General features: G+C 40.8%; 1 protein-coding gene across 4 annotated transcripts in view; it reads left to right on the forward strand.

Annotated features, from left to right (window-relative positions):
- The window catches only part of SEPTIN6 (septin 6), a 42,829-nt gene that overhangs the window by 1,716 nt on the left and 24,410 nt on the right, over positions 1-16,703 (forward strand). For 2 of the 4 annotated variants that reach the window (XM_075068845.1, XM_075068846.1), the window contains exon 2: positions 7,178-7,292. The gene's annotated coding sequence lies outside the window, so the exon portion shown is untranslated. Of the gene's footprint in view, positions 1-7,177; positions 7,293-14,544; positions 14,564-16,703 lie in introns of those variants that run through there. The other 2 variants (XM_032767040.2, XM_075068844.1) reach the window with 2 other exon arrangements.

A 16,703-nucleotide genomic window follows, 5' to 3' on the forward strand; every position in this document is an offset into this window, starting at 1 on the left:
GCTCACTTTGCTAATAGACTTCTGAATCTTTCCTGCATTGCAGACATCACTTAAGATGCAAACAAGGCTCTTCCGCACCCAACTATCTTGGGCTGCTCTTTGCATGTCCCTGTGCTATTAAGCTCCATATGTTTTCTCTTTCTGAGTAGTATTCAATTTAGCTCCTTTTGCATTTTCCTCCAGCTGCTCATGGCACACCTGCTCTGGCTTCATTCTTCGCACATGTCCCAAATATTTCCATCTCCTTTTCTGGATAACTCTAGCTATAAGGGGTTGTGGAACACAGATGAATCTCTGCATTTGTTATAAATTGATTTCATTTAATACTTAGTATTTTTCTGTGGCATTTACTTTTGAAGGCATTCAGGCATTTGTCTGTACTTTTGGCGGATTTCCAGCTTTTTCATATCCATATGTTAAGACGGAAATAACATTTGAGTTGAATATTCAATTTGGTTTCTAAGCTGTAAATTTTCGATGACCACATCTTGGGTAAACTGGTGATGGCAGCCTTTGCCTTGCCAGTTAGTGACATTATTTCCTTCTGGACATCTCCCTTGGCATATTGTCATGGTATGAAAATTGGCACACTTCTTGTTTTTCTTTGCCTTCTAAAATAAAACTCAGCATTGCATTCTCGTAAAGGGATGCTGCATAGGACTGTTAAACACTCTTGTGATATGGCTACTATTGCAAGGCAAGGTAGACAGCTAGCTATTCACAGTGTGTGATTTTAAAACATTTTTTTTTTTTAGACAGACAAAAAATGAATGTCACAAACTGAAAATGTCTTTATCCTGATAGATGACTCATGCTGTCGTAGATCCAGATTTGAGGCAGTGGTTTGTTGTGCAGTCAGTCGTAGCATGGTGGAGAAGAACACCACTGTTATTTTTTGAGACCAGTTTACATTGTATAAGAAGGGTAGAGGTTGGATTGCACCAGGGATTTGTTGTAGGGATACATAACTTTTCGTCCCTATGTTGTCATTCTGATACCAGCCCAGGTCAGTAGTAATGGAAAATTATTACCATTTAATGGCTGTTGAGTGGTCTCTATGAAATAAGTATGGTATCGATCCGGTTTCCAGGGAACATGTATCCACAGCACAGAAATGATTGCTGTTATTGTCAGCCTCTGTGGAGATGCAGAGAATGAACTCCCCCTTTACCTCTAGGAGGCAGTTCTTTCTGCTCATGGTTGCGGCACCTTAACAGGGCAGTGTAGATGAGCTTCGGCTACCTTCTCTGTAGATGAATAGGTGCAAGTCTCAGTTGTTGTAAATCTGACACCTTTCATGAGCAACAAAATCCTGATCCTGCAAGCTGATCAAATAGGCCCCACATAGGCATTAGGCTTCTGCCCATGATGAAATCAGTGGGTCTCTGCTTGGATGAAGGGGTTCATGTTGGGGAGAGGAGGCCAGCTTGCAGGATCAGGGTCTAGATTTGCATAGGAAGCTGTCATATGTCATTTATATAGTATAAGATTGAAAGTAATGGGAGGAGGGGTGCTGACCGTTTTTCTTATCCTATTTTTCTGGATGAGGGAATTTTTCCTGGGAAAATATCCAAATAGTCTGACATCTCTGCAACCTTTGGCACGGGCATCAAGAAGTGTTAGCAGTGGAGCTGTCTGAGTCAGAAATTGCAGAAGCACTCGACTGTTCTTGGATGTTGAATGGATGATCAGTGCAGTCAAGTTAAAGAGGAGACTGCCATCATTTCTTCTTGGTGAATTCAAAAACACTTTTTTTTTTTTTTAAATTCGCCTACTGATTTATTCAGTAATAACTGGAAAAGAAAAAGAAACATGGAACCTCTTCCTTCACAAATGTAATGCAGGCATCTAAGTATAGCTATTTACACTGCCCATCAGGGATTTCGGTCATTGCATAAAAGAACCATATTCTTGTACAAGTCAGAAGTAGTCAGTGAAAGTGCTATTTTAGGCTGTCTTCTGATCAGAGCCAACTGGGATCTAAATTAAGCGGGTATCATCATACAGAGTCTTGCTCCCAGAAAGTGAAGTTGCTCCAAAATTCTTCTTGCTTAAAGATGAAGTGAAAATCTTTTTATCTGTTAAACAGTTAGATACTACCTAGACAACGTGATCAAAGGACAAACGTCTTAGAAGAAACAGTCAGATAGTGGCCTGACCCAAATAAGCTCTTTTTTGTACAAGTTTCTGGACAACTTCTTTGTTAAGAAACATTAGAAAATGTGTGACCCAGGTTTTACGTCCTGGACTCTACCTTAAAATTCTTATTAAGGGCAGTCCATGGCAGAAGCTCTCGAGCACATCCAAGCAAATGCAGTACAAAATACTGCACCTACTGAAATATTTTCATTCAGTTTTGAGCAAAATTAATTCAGATCTGCATTGAAGTACTCAGTATGATTTGTCGCCCTCACTCATACCTTGTTTATGAACTCGACATTACATGTCACAATATCCTGAGTACTGAGCCTTCATTTTGTACATTGAGGCTCTGGTCCTGAAAACATGTATTTGCATAAATAGGCTGAGGGCAGGCAGAACATTTTTTGTCCATGAGTCTCCTCTCCCCACAGATTTTCTCATTTCTGATGATTTTCTGGTATGCCCCAAGCAGTCTGAGTCTAAGCCATTACTTTCCAATATGTTTCACTGCTTCTTATCTCTCAACTTCTGGACTAAAGTGCCAACAAAAATTAGTGGTGCTTTCTTACGTGAGCTCTGCTATATTTCATAGTGATGGGTTTTATTCTATGACTGTTCTAATTTCCATATTTCAGCGCTGTTTATGTTCCAACTTTCCTTCCTTAACAGTGCATAGCAGCTTGATATGCCAAGTTATTTTTACATAGTCTTTGTGTTTTAATGGGAAGGTTAATGTACTATGATTAAAAAATCAGTTATTGACACAGTATTTGCTGCTTTGTCTGTAACGGATGTGCAGTGTGGTTTAACAGCATTTTAAAACCACAGGTGACTAGAGAAGAGTGAACAGGAAGTGCATTGTAGATAGAGTTCTACTTGGTGAAATGTGCCTTGCCTCTTGTTCCATCTGTATCACATTTATATTTAGGGATGAAGAGAGAAAATATGTTCTGAATGAGAGCCTATACTTCTATCCACATTCCCGGTAGCCAATTGGGTTAGATTCTTAGAGTTTCAGTGTTTTAGGTAGTATTCCAGCACTGCAGATTTAAGATTTGGTATTGAAAATGCACTTGACTTTTCTTCCTGTCTCCAGTTAGGAATCACAAACAGGATTCTTCTTTGTTGCTTTTGTTAGTAGTCATCAGTGGAATGTTTCCACTAGGTTACTGAGGTAGCAACTCACACTTAGTGGAGACAAAACAGTGCTTGAGATTATTCTGCTGGTTTTTATTTAGTGTGCGTATGTTAACTTGTGCTTGCAAAGGCTGCGTATTACAACCTGATTCCCCTCTTCTTACTCCTGTGTACAGTAGTCTCTAATTGCTGCTCCTTTTTGAGTTACTAGAATGCAGAGCTGCACACTCAGAAGGCCTTTGAGATAAAATAAAATCCTTGGGTGACTAGAATAGATTCCTCTTATAAACATGTGATTTGGAGGCAAGGTGCTTTGGAATTCATCAAGCGCCATATTTGGTGAACATGTTGGCAGGAGGAAGCAGACTCGCACACAAAATATGGCTGGGGGAACATATTTACACATAACAAGGCTGTAAATATGGCTAATGGCTCGAATGTATTGTGGAGCCTCAGATTAAAAAAAAAATAGCATTTCTTGATAGCATTTTCCCTGTTCTAAAATATAGGTTAGTTCAATGAAAGAAAAACACATTTTATGGCCTTTTAAAAAGGATTTTAGACATGTAAAGATATAAATCTGAGACTTAAAAAAAAGTGACATTGAGTGGCATTCTCTCACGCTGGTTTTGGCCTCCTGATTACTGTAATGCTTCTGACAAACTAATGATGCATTTGCAAAGCCGAACGTGAATTTTCTGCACTGGAGAGTGAAATGCCTTATTTAGGGAGATGCCTTGAGTGAGAGAAATGTCATTGTGAGGGGGAACCTGTTCTTGCTATCACATTTGCATGCAAATAAATGGAATTAACACTGAAATACAATTTTGGATGACTCAGACTTGGAATATGAACCTTTGCAAATAGTTTAGGTATTTTTATGCAGATTTCTAGTTTGTGTCCAAAATAGCTTATCATAAGTCGACCTTTGTGCAGTAGCCAGGTGAACATTTCCAAAAGGCTGGCAGTGAGAAGTCAGCCACCTGTTAGCTGCTCTGTGTATCTAGGATGGGGGGTGGATAATCCTTTTGTTTCCAGGCCCATCTCTCTCTTTCAGGGGCAGGTGTAGGAGTCAGAATAAGGGCCTGCATCCTTTCACTCCTACCCCGTCTGCTGAAGCTCCTGAGGTGGTGCCTCCATAGCTGCTGTTAGTTTGTTTTGCGGTTGTGCTGTTTGTGGCCCAGGAATGGATGGAGCCTGGGGGCAGCCACTCTCCCTGCATTGTTTCCAGCTGGGAGTTGCTGCTGTTTGAAAGTCTCTTCTGGGTTTGACCCAGTGCAGGCCTGTGGGGATTTAGCTACTGGAAACTAGGCTGCCATGATTGAGATGCAGCACTCATGAATGCCCCCAAATCTCTTCCATCTGGGAAGACAAACATTTAGAAATGTGTTCAACTCAGGGTTTTTCTGGACAGTCTGTTGCCTCTTGGGGATAAATATGCTGGAAGGTACATGGTCTGCCAACAAACACTAATAACGTATAGTATTTTCTGTAGCTTGGACACCAGCAATCCCAGAAGTTTAATAATATGTAGACATGGAAAAGACTTCTTAGGCCATCTAGTCCATCTATCTGCAGTATGGGTTTATTCCCTGTTGGTCCCTGCAATGATAGCAATTGTGTCTATTGCTAATTGTCATTATTAGGATTTTACTGAACTCTAATTGGTTGACTAAGATGTTTGCATTTGCCATAATACAGAAAATGTTGCCGTATTCAACACCCTCCATTTAGGTTGTGTTGGTAGCAGCTGTAACAAGTCACAGGAACCAGATGGTTCTGAAAGAACTCAAATGTGAAATTGCAGAACTATTAACTATGGTTTGTAACCTGTCCTTTAAATCAGCTTCTCTACCCAATGACTGGAAGATAGCTAATGTAACGCCAATATTTAAAAAGGGCTCTAGAGTTGATCCCGGCAATTACAGACCAGTAAGTCTAACGTTAATACCGGACATATTAGTTGGAACAACAGTAAAGAATAAAATTGTCAGACGCATAGAAGAACATAAATTGTTGGGCAAAAGTTAACATCGTTTCTCTAAAGAGAAATCGTGTCTTATTAATCTATTGGAGTTCTTTTAAACGGTCAACAAACATGGAGAAAGGGGATCCACTGGACACAGTGTACTTAGATTTCCAGAAGGCCTCACTGAAGGCTCTTACGTAAATTAAGTTGTCATGGAATAAGAGGGAAGATCCTTTCATAGATTGAGAACTGGTTAAAAGACAGGGAACAAAGGGTAGGAATAAATGGTAAATTTTCAGAATGGAGAGGGTTAATAGTAGTATTCCTCAAGGTCATCCTAGGACCAGCCTATTCAACTATTCATAAATGATCTGGAGAAAGGATAAACATGAGGGTCGAAGCTTGCAACAATACTCAACTCCCAAGATAGTTAAGACCAAAGCAGGCTGTGAAGAACTTCAAAAAGATCTCCCAAAACTAAGTGATTGGGCACAAAATGACAAATGAAATTTAATGTGATAAATGTAAAGTAATGTACACTGGGGAAAAAATAACCCCAACTACACATGTAATATGATGGGAGCTAATTAGCTACAACTAATGAGAAGATCTTGATTAGCATTGTGGATAATTCTCTGAAGCAATTCGTCATGATGCCGAGGCAGTCAAAAAAACAGACAGGTATTGAGGAATCATTAAAACGAGATAAGAAATAGATGGGAGAATATTTTATTGCCTTTATATAAATCCATGTACACCACATCTTGAATACCTGCATACAGATGTGGTTCTCCTCATCTCAAAAAAATTATACTGGCATTAGAAAGGTTCAGAGAAAGGCAACTAAAATGATATATGGTTTGGAATGGGTCCAGATGAGGAGAGATTAAAGAGGCTAGAACTTTTCATTCGGACAGAAAGAAGACTAAGGGGTGGATGGGATCATAGAGGTAGTATATAAAATCATGATGTGTGGAGAAAGTGAATAAGGAAAAGTTATTTACTTGTTCCCATAATATAAGAACTAGGGGCACCAAATGAAATTAATGGGCAGCAGGTTTAAAACAAATAAAAGGAAGTTGTTCTTCACACAATGCACAGTCAGCCTGTGGAACTCCTTGCCTGAGGAGGTTGTGAATGCTAGGACTATAACAGGGTTTAAACGAGAGCTAGATAAATTTATAGAGGTTATGTCCATTAATGGCTATTAGCCAGGAAGCCTAAGGAATGGTTTCCCTAGCCTCTGTCAGAGGGTGGAGATGGATGGTAGGAGAGAGATCACTTAATCATTGCCTGTTAGGTTCACTCCTCTAGGGCACCTGGCATTGGCTACTGTCAGCAGACAGGATATTGGGCTGGATGGACCTTTAGTCTGACCCAGTGTGGCCATCTTGTATTCTTAATACTTATACTTTACAGCTATGTTGTGTTTCAACTGTCTGATTATTGGGTAGGCTTATAACTTTGTTACTAATTCTTTCTAGCCCTCAAGTTATATTGACATTTTATTACAAAATAGCTATAATTACTGATGATTAACTTCTGTTATCCAGTGGAGGGTCATTTGTGTTGCTTCCATTATAGGGAAAGTTTTGAGGGTCCCATGCATCAAAACTTTAATAACTATAAGTAAACTGTATACACACATAATTGCAGCTGTTTAAACATAGTTCTCTAATATATTTCTGTGGCAACGCAATTTTGCAACACAAGCAGAATCAGGTATTTTGTTTGCATTATCTGGAGCCGTTTATTAAGCAGTGAGAGAAGAATGCTGACAAAAAGCAAAGATTTACAATATGTATAGATCTGTTTTTGGACTGTTCAGCAGAAGGAAGAAGTGACACCTTCCTCTTGGGAGGTCTTAAAGTGTGTATCAATTAGTGTTCTTAGAAGTAACTTCTAAAAATGTGTTTTCAATCATTCCAGGGTGAAGGTTGCCGAACTGTCCCTCTTTCTGGACATGTGGGATTTGACAGTTTGCCTGACCAGCTGGTTAATAAGTCAGTTAACCATGGCTTCTGTTTCAACATCCTATGTGTGGGTGAGTATTTCCATTTTGGGAGATTGTATTGATGAACAAGGCTGCTCTGCAGCCAGAAGTCACGTGTAGGTAATTGGGTTAACACGGTAGCTTTGATTTATTCAGAATGCAATTTTTTTGTCATCTGATCCATTTTCAGTAACTAAGTGAGATTTACTGGCACTCTGAGAAGTCTGCTGCTGAAGTTATGGGGAAATGTAATGTGCAATTCTATTGAGCAAAAGAACTGTAGAAATAATGTCTATGATTCCGGGGTTTTATTTATTTATTTATTTGGGCGAGGGGGATGTTTTTCCCCTCCATATTTTAATGCAATGCTTTTAGTAGAAAATAAGCTGTTCAAGTCAAATAATTTGATACGAGGCCTTCTTTGGATTGTCAGTTATTTAAACAATAATTGTACTGGTCTTAAAAAGCAAACTTTTTTTTTTCTTTTTCCCTATTCACTTTTCTTCTGTACATGTGTGTGCGCACGAGCAAGTGTGTGTTTGCACTGGAGTTAAGTTAGTGTTTGGACCAGTCTTTGTGTGTCTCAGCATTGTCTAAGCTGCCCTCACACAGATCTGTCAGGGCACCTCAGTCATGTTGTGCAGTTACTGTATGATTTTATATCTTATCACCATAGTATCTGATGGACTCCATATAGTCTTTCATGGGATTACAGCACCAAATGGCCCTTTCTTAGCACAGGTTGAAAACTGGTGTTACAGTGTGGATAAACATTCCTTAATAACTAATGGAACAAGACTACCATACTTCTGCTGACTGACCCAAGCCCAGCCTCCAGTGGGGAAATAAGTGTGTTTGCTGCTTTACTGCTGCTGTTCCAGGTAGACTGCACAAGCAAATCTCTGGTTTCAAGGTACGGTTGATAGACAAGGGCAGGGGCTAAGGAAGAGATGATTCTAGTACTTAATAAGAGCGAAATTTCCCCCTCAAATCCTAATGACATGTCTTGACTCTGACAGCTGGCGCTCACTCTGTGTGAAGTTCTCTCCAGGTATGTCTACACTGCAACAGAACACTTGTGGGCCTGTATCAGCTGATTCGGGCTCACCAGGCTATAAAATTGCAGCATAGACGCTCGGGCAGCTTTAGCCCAAGCCTGAATGTCTGCATTGCAGTTTTATAGCCCTGCAGCCCAAACGCTATGAGCCCATGTCAGCTGACACTGGCCAGCTGCAGGTGTCTTATTGCGGTGTAGACAGACGATCCTCCGTGCCTATGAAAGATCCATGTATGCAGTGCAGTGTGTGGCACTTATCCGCTGTGGAGTTCATGAGAAAAATTCAGACAGGAAGAGCAGAATGGTGAGAGTTGAGCTCTGCCAAATGGAGCTGAGAGGAAAACTTTCTCTTACAATGGAATTCCTCTGAGAAGATAAACTTCCTTAACAAATGGAGGTCATTGTCTGGCTCAGTTGTTAGGTGATTCCAATGCATGTGTTTGATATACCCTGTCTACATCTTAGAAAGAACACTGTTCCCAAAGATGGAACTCTAACAGTATTTTCTGTGCTGTTGTGTTGTTTTGCTCTTCTTTCTTTTGTAGTTAAGGTGCAGTGTTTCCCCTAAGATATAGGTGTGACTGCAGGTTTCTCTTTAGATTATGTATTCTCCTTGATAGATGGAGAGCAGTTGAATGCTACTGCTTGTTTCTTTCCTGTATGCAGGACAAAACTTTAACATACCAATCAAACGTTAATCAATATGAATAACAAGGGTTCATCAAGATTAATATCATCACAGTGAATGTTACAGGTATTAATAACACTGCTCGTATACAATAATCGTTACAGAATAGACACATCTACGATCTTAGCTTCATTTTCTGTAATTAAATTTTTTTTATGAACTTTAACTAGGAAAAAATTATATAGATGACTTGGCAAAGGGCAGAATATAAACTTTCTTCGGCCTTATGTGAATGGTTCATGTTGTTAAATGTTTGTTTTTCTTATAAATGTTTGGGTTAAATTCATATTAATAAAATCAAACTCTGAAACATTCTGAAAAAATAACTTTCACCTCTCCATTTGTCAGGTTTAATTAACATAATGGCATAATCAGTTTTTCTCATCCAGAAAGTCTTCCAGGAAAGTAGTAAAGACATGACATTTTAATGCAAAAACACAAGAAGGGAAAGAATAGGCTTAGTTTTGTGCAATTTTGATACATCTTAAAACATTTAAAAAAAAAAGGCACAAACTAATTCCCACCCCCCTTTTTTTACTAACCTCTTTAATACACAGTATTTACAGAGGGATAATTCTTTTAACAGGAAACAGATACTCAACTAGTTTATAACAAATTGCATAGTAAGACAGTTAAATATGAAAGAGCAACATTTAAACACTTGTCACAAGTAACCTTTGTTTGAAAAAGGAGACTATGTAGATATATTTAATAGATACCACATGGGTTGTAAGCCTGTTATTCTGCTCTCACTGAATCGCATAATGTGATTACATTTAATTAAGGAACGATTTGGAAGTGACGTTTAACGATGAATTTAGATTAAGGGCAATTTTCATCTGTCTTCTGCTGAAATTGATTTTTGATTTGAGACGAAAAATAACTGAGCAACCTACTAGACGCCATGAGGTTCATGAACAGAATCCCTGATAATTACCCCTCTGTGTAACTGTTTCCCTTCCATAGCTCTAGTGATAAATGCTGTTTGCCTTCCACTTCAGGGCATTACTTGGATAAATATTTTGGTGCCTCAGACTGTTTCCTTTGTGCTGTCTACATTATTTAGTGACATGCAGAGAGATAGTAGAATTGGGTGGCTGCTGAGCTTTACTGAGCTTTCTCAGTATAGGCCAGTGCAGATTATGGTCATGTTAGACTGGTATTCCACTGTACACAAGTGGTTCCTCCCCCTCAGGGAATCTTTAAAATTAAAATATCTGCTTCTCTTGCATTTGGAGCCATGAGAAACTGACAAAACCCCACTCTGGTACTTGATATCATCATCTGTGACAGCCACTCTGAGAAAAGAGACCCAGCTCCAACAGATAAGAATCATCTCTAATTTCTTCACAAACTGTGTTTCCTAGTTTCACAAGCCTATGCTTCTCCTTATTTGCATGCAGGGTAGTTGTAGTCTCATTATTTGACAGCTCTATACTAAGAAGTGAAACTGTGTTCATGTTTGTAGCCTAAATTGAGCCCTGGTGTTAGAGGTTCTAGTCTAGCTACCATTAACAGTTGTGCTGTTGGATGCTGGGGCTGAAGTTGGTTCATGCTCTGTCTAGTGCTTTTGGGATGATGTGATCGTTACAGTTCTCAATTGCACTTTTCCCAAAGAGAACACTTTACTTGTCGGAAGCAGATTTGACGACAAAACTGGGTAGATTCAAAGGCTGACATGTCAATCTATGGTGCCAAGAGACTGGAATCACCCTAGATGCCTGCAGTGCTTGATAACAGAGTAGTAATGTTTCTGAGGGCTTGGCTACACTTGCAAGTTGCAGCGCTGGTGAGGGGGTTACAGCGCTGCAACTTACCAGGTGTCCACACTTACAGAGCTCAGCCAGCGCTGCAACTCCCTTCCTGCAGCGCTGGCTGTACACCTGGTCCGCTACGGGTGTAGCGAATCCAGCGCTGCTCATCAGGTGTGGACACTCGCCAGCGCTGTTATTGGCCTCCAGGGTATTAGGAGTTATCCCACAATTCCTGTATACAACAAACCGAAGGTACTCACCAGAGCTACTTATCTAAAAACAAACACAGCTGCTCTTTGCTGCAGCGAGCGAGCCAAGGCTTTGGAATGTTCACAGCTGTTTGCTTGAGGAAACAAACAGCACGGCAGGGGAGGGGAGGGAGTCTGTGGAGAAGCTGCTTATCTGGTTGAAGCCTTTTACATTAAGGTGATTGGAGAGGGGTGGGGAAATGGCCAGAATTTGCAAGGCAGGGAGCTGTCACACAGTGTCTGCTCCAAAAATCCACTCTCTCGTCTCCACAAGCTCCCTGTCACACCACCCCACCCTCTTTTGAAAAGCACGTTGCAGCCACTTGAACGCTGGGATAGCTGCCCACAATGCCCCTCACCCCACAGCGCTGCAAATGTGGCCACACTGCAGCGCTGGTCGCTGTCAGTGTGGACACACTGCAGCGCTGGCCCTACACAGCTGTACGACCACAGCTGTAACTACCAGCGCTGCAAAAATGTAAGTGTAGCCATGCCCTGAGCTGTGACTTTGAAGGAGCCATTGTAAAACTGTAATTCCTTTAGATCTGTGGTCTTGATCAGAATGGGTTCAACATAAGGAAGTTGCTTACAATACAAGAGTGCTCCTGAGAGGAGGAGAGAGAAGTATATTGTATGGAGTTTTCTGGATTTGGGGTCAAATTCTGCCTTCACATGCATGTATGCATCTCCATTTGATTTCAGTGGAGTTGTGTGCTCATAACTCACAGGAGAATTTGTGTCATTGAATATCAAATTAGCTTTCGAGCCAATAGGAGTACAGTCTTTGTCTCATTGCCTGAAAACCTACTCATAGTTGGTTTTTTGTTTTGTTTTCTTCATCATTGTTTCACTTGCCTGGAAATGGCCACGGCCTGTCTCTTGATGGCTTCAAAGTACCTCCTTTGAAATGATACTCTCTTGAACTGATTCCTCTTTTGTCCTCAGGCTCCTTAATGAAGCAGAACCAAAATCGCGCACACATTACAAGGGATCTCCCTACAACGGGCTGGTATAGAGATTGTGTGTGTGCTGGGAAATCTTCCCACACAGACATTATTTTGTTACAATGGAACTTTGGAAGTGGAGTAAATATTCTAGAATAAAATCACTTTTATTCTGGAATAGTAGCCATCTAGGAGCTTTAAACTAGCAGCTGTAGCAAAATAATTGTACCAAGTTAACTATGCTGAGAAACTTCCCCATGCAGACAAGCCCTAAGGGAATTATTGTTCCCCTCTCCACAGGGAATGGTTTTATCATGCGGAATTGCCTCAGTGAACCCTAATGTAGCCTAATCTCTTTAACAGGTAGTGCGTTGTTTAGAGATTGTAGTCTGCCTTCCTAGCATACCAGAGTGTGTGTGGAGGGGAAGGGGATGGAGGAAGCAAAGAAGTGCTTGCTTTTGCTTTAAAAGACTTTATCAGAGGGGAAATGCTCACCCCCAGTGACTAGGCTTTTTTTTCTTTCTGATCACTTGCTGCAGATCAGCACTTGGAAAAGTGGTGTCCTGGCTGTGAAAACCTTTGTTCTGGTGGGGCCAGGGAGTGCCACCCTTTGCAGGCCTTGAGTTATCAGATCTAAAAACTCACTAGCCTCTCGGTTTGGCAGTGCTTTGGTACTGGTGTGGGAGTGAATCTAGCAGCCTCCAGGTCTCGGACTGGTTTATTTGTCAGTCCTTGAAAACACTTTGATTTAAAAGCTAAAATTCATTCACCTTTCATGTGTTTCTCGTGCCTCTTTGTGCCAGGCTTGCCAATTATCGGGGGTATCTGTGCTCCTACTGGGCCTTCTGCTGAAGCTGAATTTGTGAAAAGGTGTTTTTTCACTGAAACTACAAGGATGTCGCTGGCCCAGGGCTGTGTGTTGCAGGATCAAGGAGAAGATGGTTTGTTAGGGGAAACTGCTTAAGAAAGCAGAAATATCTGAAATAATTTGCAAAGCAAAATATTTACCGTGGTATGGACTAATGACTAACGCTTGAGACTAGGGATTGGTTCTGTGCCTAATGCTGCCACTCACTCGTTGTGTAACCTTGAGCAAATCAATTCCCCTCCCTGTGCCTCAGTTTACTAATCTGTAAAAAGGGAGAATACACTTGTAAAGCTCTTTGGAAACCTTTTGTGACGGGTGCTATGGAAGTAGAAAATATTGTTTTATTGCAATGCAGCTGGTCAGTTCAACTGCTTTCCCCTTCTCCCACCAAAAAAAAAAAATTCAGCCATGCTCACTGCTGCTGCTAAGTGATGCATGCAGTATATTCAAAGTCATGTTGCTTTTGCTTTTCAGTAGGCATGCAGGCTGTCAGAGCTTCCTGATACAGCAAATTATAACAATGGCAGGTCACCACTACCTCCCTTTCCTTTCCCTAAACTAATTCCCAGACACGCATTCGGGGTGGGGGTGGAGGGACAAAGACTGCTGTAGTATTGCATGATCCTTAGATACATCTTCTAGTTCTGAACTCTGGGTGTGTGTAATCTTGACATCAGGCAGCATCTTCTCCAGTAAGGATCCTCTTAGTGTTTTCACACTAGAACACTCACAGTAATAAACCTCCCTTCATCCCCATCCATCTTTTCTGTTTTCTGAAGAAGATTCTAAAGCCGTCAGCTGGAATGAGCCCATACTACTTTGCCTCTTGTCCTTTTTACCATACCAGCTGTTCCATCTGGACTTCTCTCTCTGTACAAGAAGCAATTGGCACCATTCACGTCTTCTTGCCAGCTGAAATTTCCCTCCATGCTGGGCAGGAACTCCTGAGAGATCCAGTAATAATCCTTCACTTTATCCCTTGTTCATTTTAAAATAGATTTGTTCCCTAGTTTCAGTCAGACGTCTTTTAAAAATAGCGGAGTTCCTTAAAAACTGAAAATGATTTGAAAATCTCATGTAATTTTTTACATTAATGTTGACACCTCGGCTCGTCTTTTGTATTTCTCCCATCTTACACCAAGAAATTCATTTCTCTCTTGTTTGATAGTCAGTTGTGCTTTCAGATTCTTAGTGCTGCAGTGTTTGAGTTTTTAAACATGGCAGGGAAGTATTTATTATTTTAAAAACTTAAATCTTTTTTATTTACACACACACACACTCTCTCTCATACTCAGTCACTTGTGTTTTTGGTTGTAGCATTTCTATTGGTCTTAGTTTTATCTTAAATTTGGGTTAAGTTTTATTTGGTGGGTGTCCATTTTCAATCAAAATACAAAAAATTGTCTTAATTGGGATTTGAAAAGAAAACCTACAGAAACCGATTTAGTCACTTTCACATTTATAAGATTTTGTTTTTACAAAACCTGAATTTGTGTGGATCTAAATTTACTTACATTGTCCCTGCTTAAAGCAACCGATACATGATTTTATACTGGACCATTGACGTCAGTGGGAGCTTTCCCATTGACTTTGATGGATTCAGGATTAGGCCCTGTATATTTCTTTTGTTTTTTATTACTGAAGACGCTGGCTTGAAAATGTGCTTTTTTTTAAGGAGTCACCTGCTTTTTCTCCCACATGAAGTCACACTGGCACTGCAGTCCTCTATCTGCTGTGTTGCAGCCAGATTATATTGATTTTAGGTGAGCGGTAATTAGCGGGTGTGGGCTGTATAGAAGCAAAGTTCTTGTTTTTGTCCAAAAGCTTTTACTGCTAAATAGTGAGGGAAGGAAGACAGCAAAAAGAGATGACTTAATATCAGAATTATTTCTAAATGGCTTTCCGGGGCATGGTCAGCTATTTAAGGTTTACCGAATTTTAAACTTGACCACTGGTGGTTCACGAATGGGGAAATGCATAGTAGGGAAGTGTGAACTAATGGGAAAAATGAATGTGTTACCTTATTTTTCATATACCGTGTTCACCGGGCTCAAGTTCTGTCTAGTTTCTCTATTCTCCCAGTCCAGAGTTGCCTGGTTGAGCATGTTCCCATTGAAGTCAGTGGCAAAATTCCCTTTTATTTCAATGAGAGCAGGATTCAACACGTGTTTGTTGTACCATGCATGCTTTCTGACTCCGAGATTTCTCAGGGAGGCTGGCATCCATCTGAATGTGCATGCTGCTACTTCACCATTCTTATCCCACCAGTAGACGCAGTACAGCTTGGCAGGAATTGCTGGAAATACCACAGCCTTTGCAAAGTCTGTTTAGATTTTCTTTTTTTAAATTACCATCTTCCTGGAATCCTTGAGAAAGTCCTCGTGGGGTCATAACAGGCATCTATTTGTGCTTTCTGCTGTCTTTGCCCTCAGCAGATGTCTTAAAATCCTGATCTGAATTCTGGAAATAGTTGGTGCGCTCAGCCATTCTTCACATATTTGCTCTCTGTTTGGCTCATTCATTGGGGCTGGGCAAGCAGGTGCCCACAGAGAAAACATTCTACTGCAGCCTGAGTGAAAATCTCCTGCTATCTGTTTTCACCCCATGTGATCTGGCCCTTTCTTTTGGGTATCCTATTCTGCCCTCAGGCTGATGTGATTGTCAACCAAGCAACCCAGGGAGCAGCTGCATGCTCAGCTGTAGTGCTCTGATTGCCCGATTCCCTCTTCCTTTAGGGTAAATGGTCTTTAATTTGCAGTACCACAAACTGTGTCAGTGCATTAATGTAGCACAAAAGATAGTAGTAAGAAAAATGTGGATGGCTACAACTGGGATGTTGTGTTTTAGCCCATTTTCCTTTTGATTTTTGTGCTAATTCTTATCTAAGATTAGTGTGAGACCAGCAATCAAATTCATGAGCAATCCTAATATTTATCTTTGCACGTACTGTAGGGAGGTATGTGAGGGAAGCTGTTGTTACCTCTCTTTCTCTCTGTCTCCAGTAATATTTATACACTCTTTCAATTTTAAAGTTGTAGTGAATTTGGGTGCTTGAACTATAACCCTGGAGATCAAAGGCCACTCTGTCCTCGGAACAGGTAGAGTGTGGTCACAGCAGTGATGGATTTTCCTGTGCTGGCTTGCTAATATACAGTACTTCAACTGTGTTCTGGAGGAGTCGCCTTCAGAGCTGCGAAGATAATTGCAGGCCCTTACGGGGGTGACATACAGAGGTTCTTTAAGGAGGAAAAAATGGACAAGTAACATTAAAGCAAGTCTGGTAACAGGGCTGCAGCACACTTCCGAAAATGTCATGGCTTTTTAAAAGTGAACATGCAGAAATTAGGAAGCCTCTCTTTCTCCTGGAGTTAGTTTGGTTTTTGGTTGTGGGGCATGTATGCGCATGCCTGCCTCCCAGCAGCAGAACCTTAGCCTGTCAGGCTCAGCAGTGAGCCTTTGCCACAGTGCCACAAAGTGGGAGGGTCCGTTAAGCTGCTGAAATGTCAGCAGGTGCCAGTTGGCAGGCACAACTTTTCAGCTTTCTTGCCCTAAAATTTAGCCATGTCACCGGTCCTCAGGAAGAAATGGTCACAGGTTTTAGCATCAACTCTGTCATTTCGCTAACTTTGACAGCGAACTGCATTGCAAAAATGTAGTCAGAGTTGGAAGTAATGCATATTTTTTTCTCTCTCCTCTAATTTTGGAACACCTGAATTTAGCTTCCAATCTACTGTTAGATAGATGGGAACTATAAGGAATTTGGGGGGATGGAGCGGGGAGGAAAACCAGAAAGCTGTGTGCATCTAAAAACCAGTGGGAGTGAGGTGGTAATGGAAGCAGTTTTACCATCAGAAGAGGCTACAGTAGAAGTGTAGGCTACGCTTGGAATTGAATGCATAGATC

The sequence above is a fragment of the Chelonoidis abingdonii genome, chromosome 8, assembly GCF_003597395.2.
Source record: "Chelonoidis abingdonii isolate Lonesome George chromosome 8, CheloAbing_2.0, whole genome shotgun sequence".
NCBI classification, from domain to species: Eukaryota; Metazoa; Chordata; order Testudines; family Testudinidae; genus Chelonoidis; species Chelonoidis abingdonii.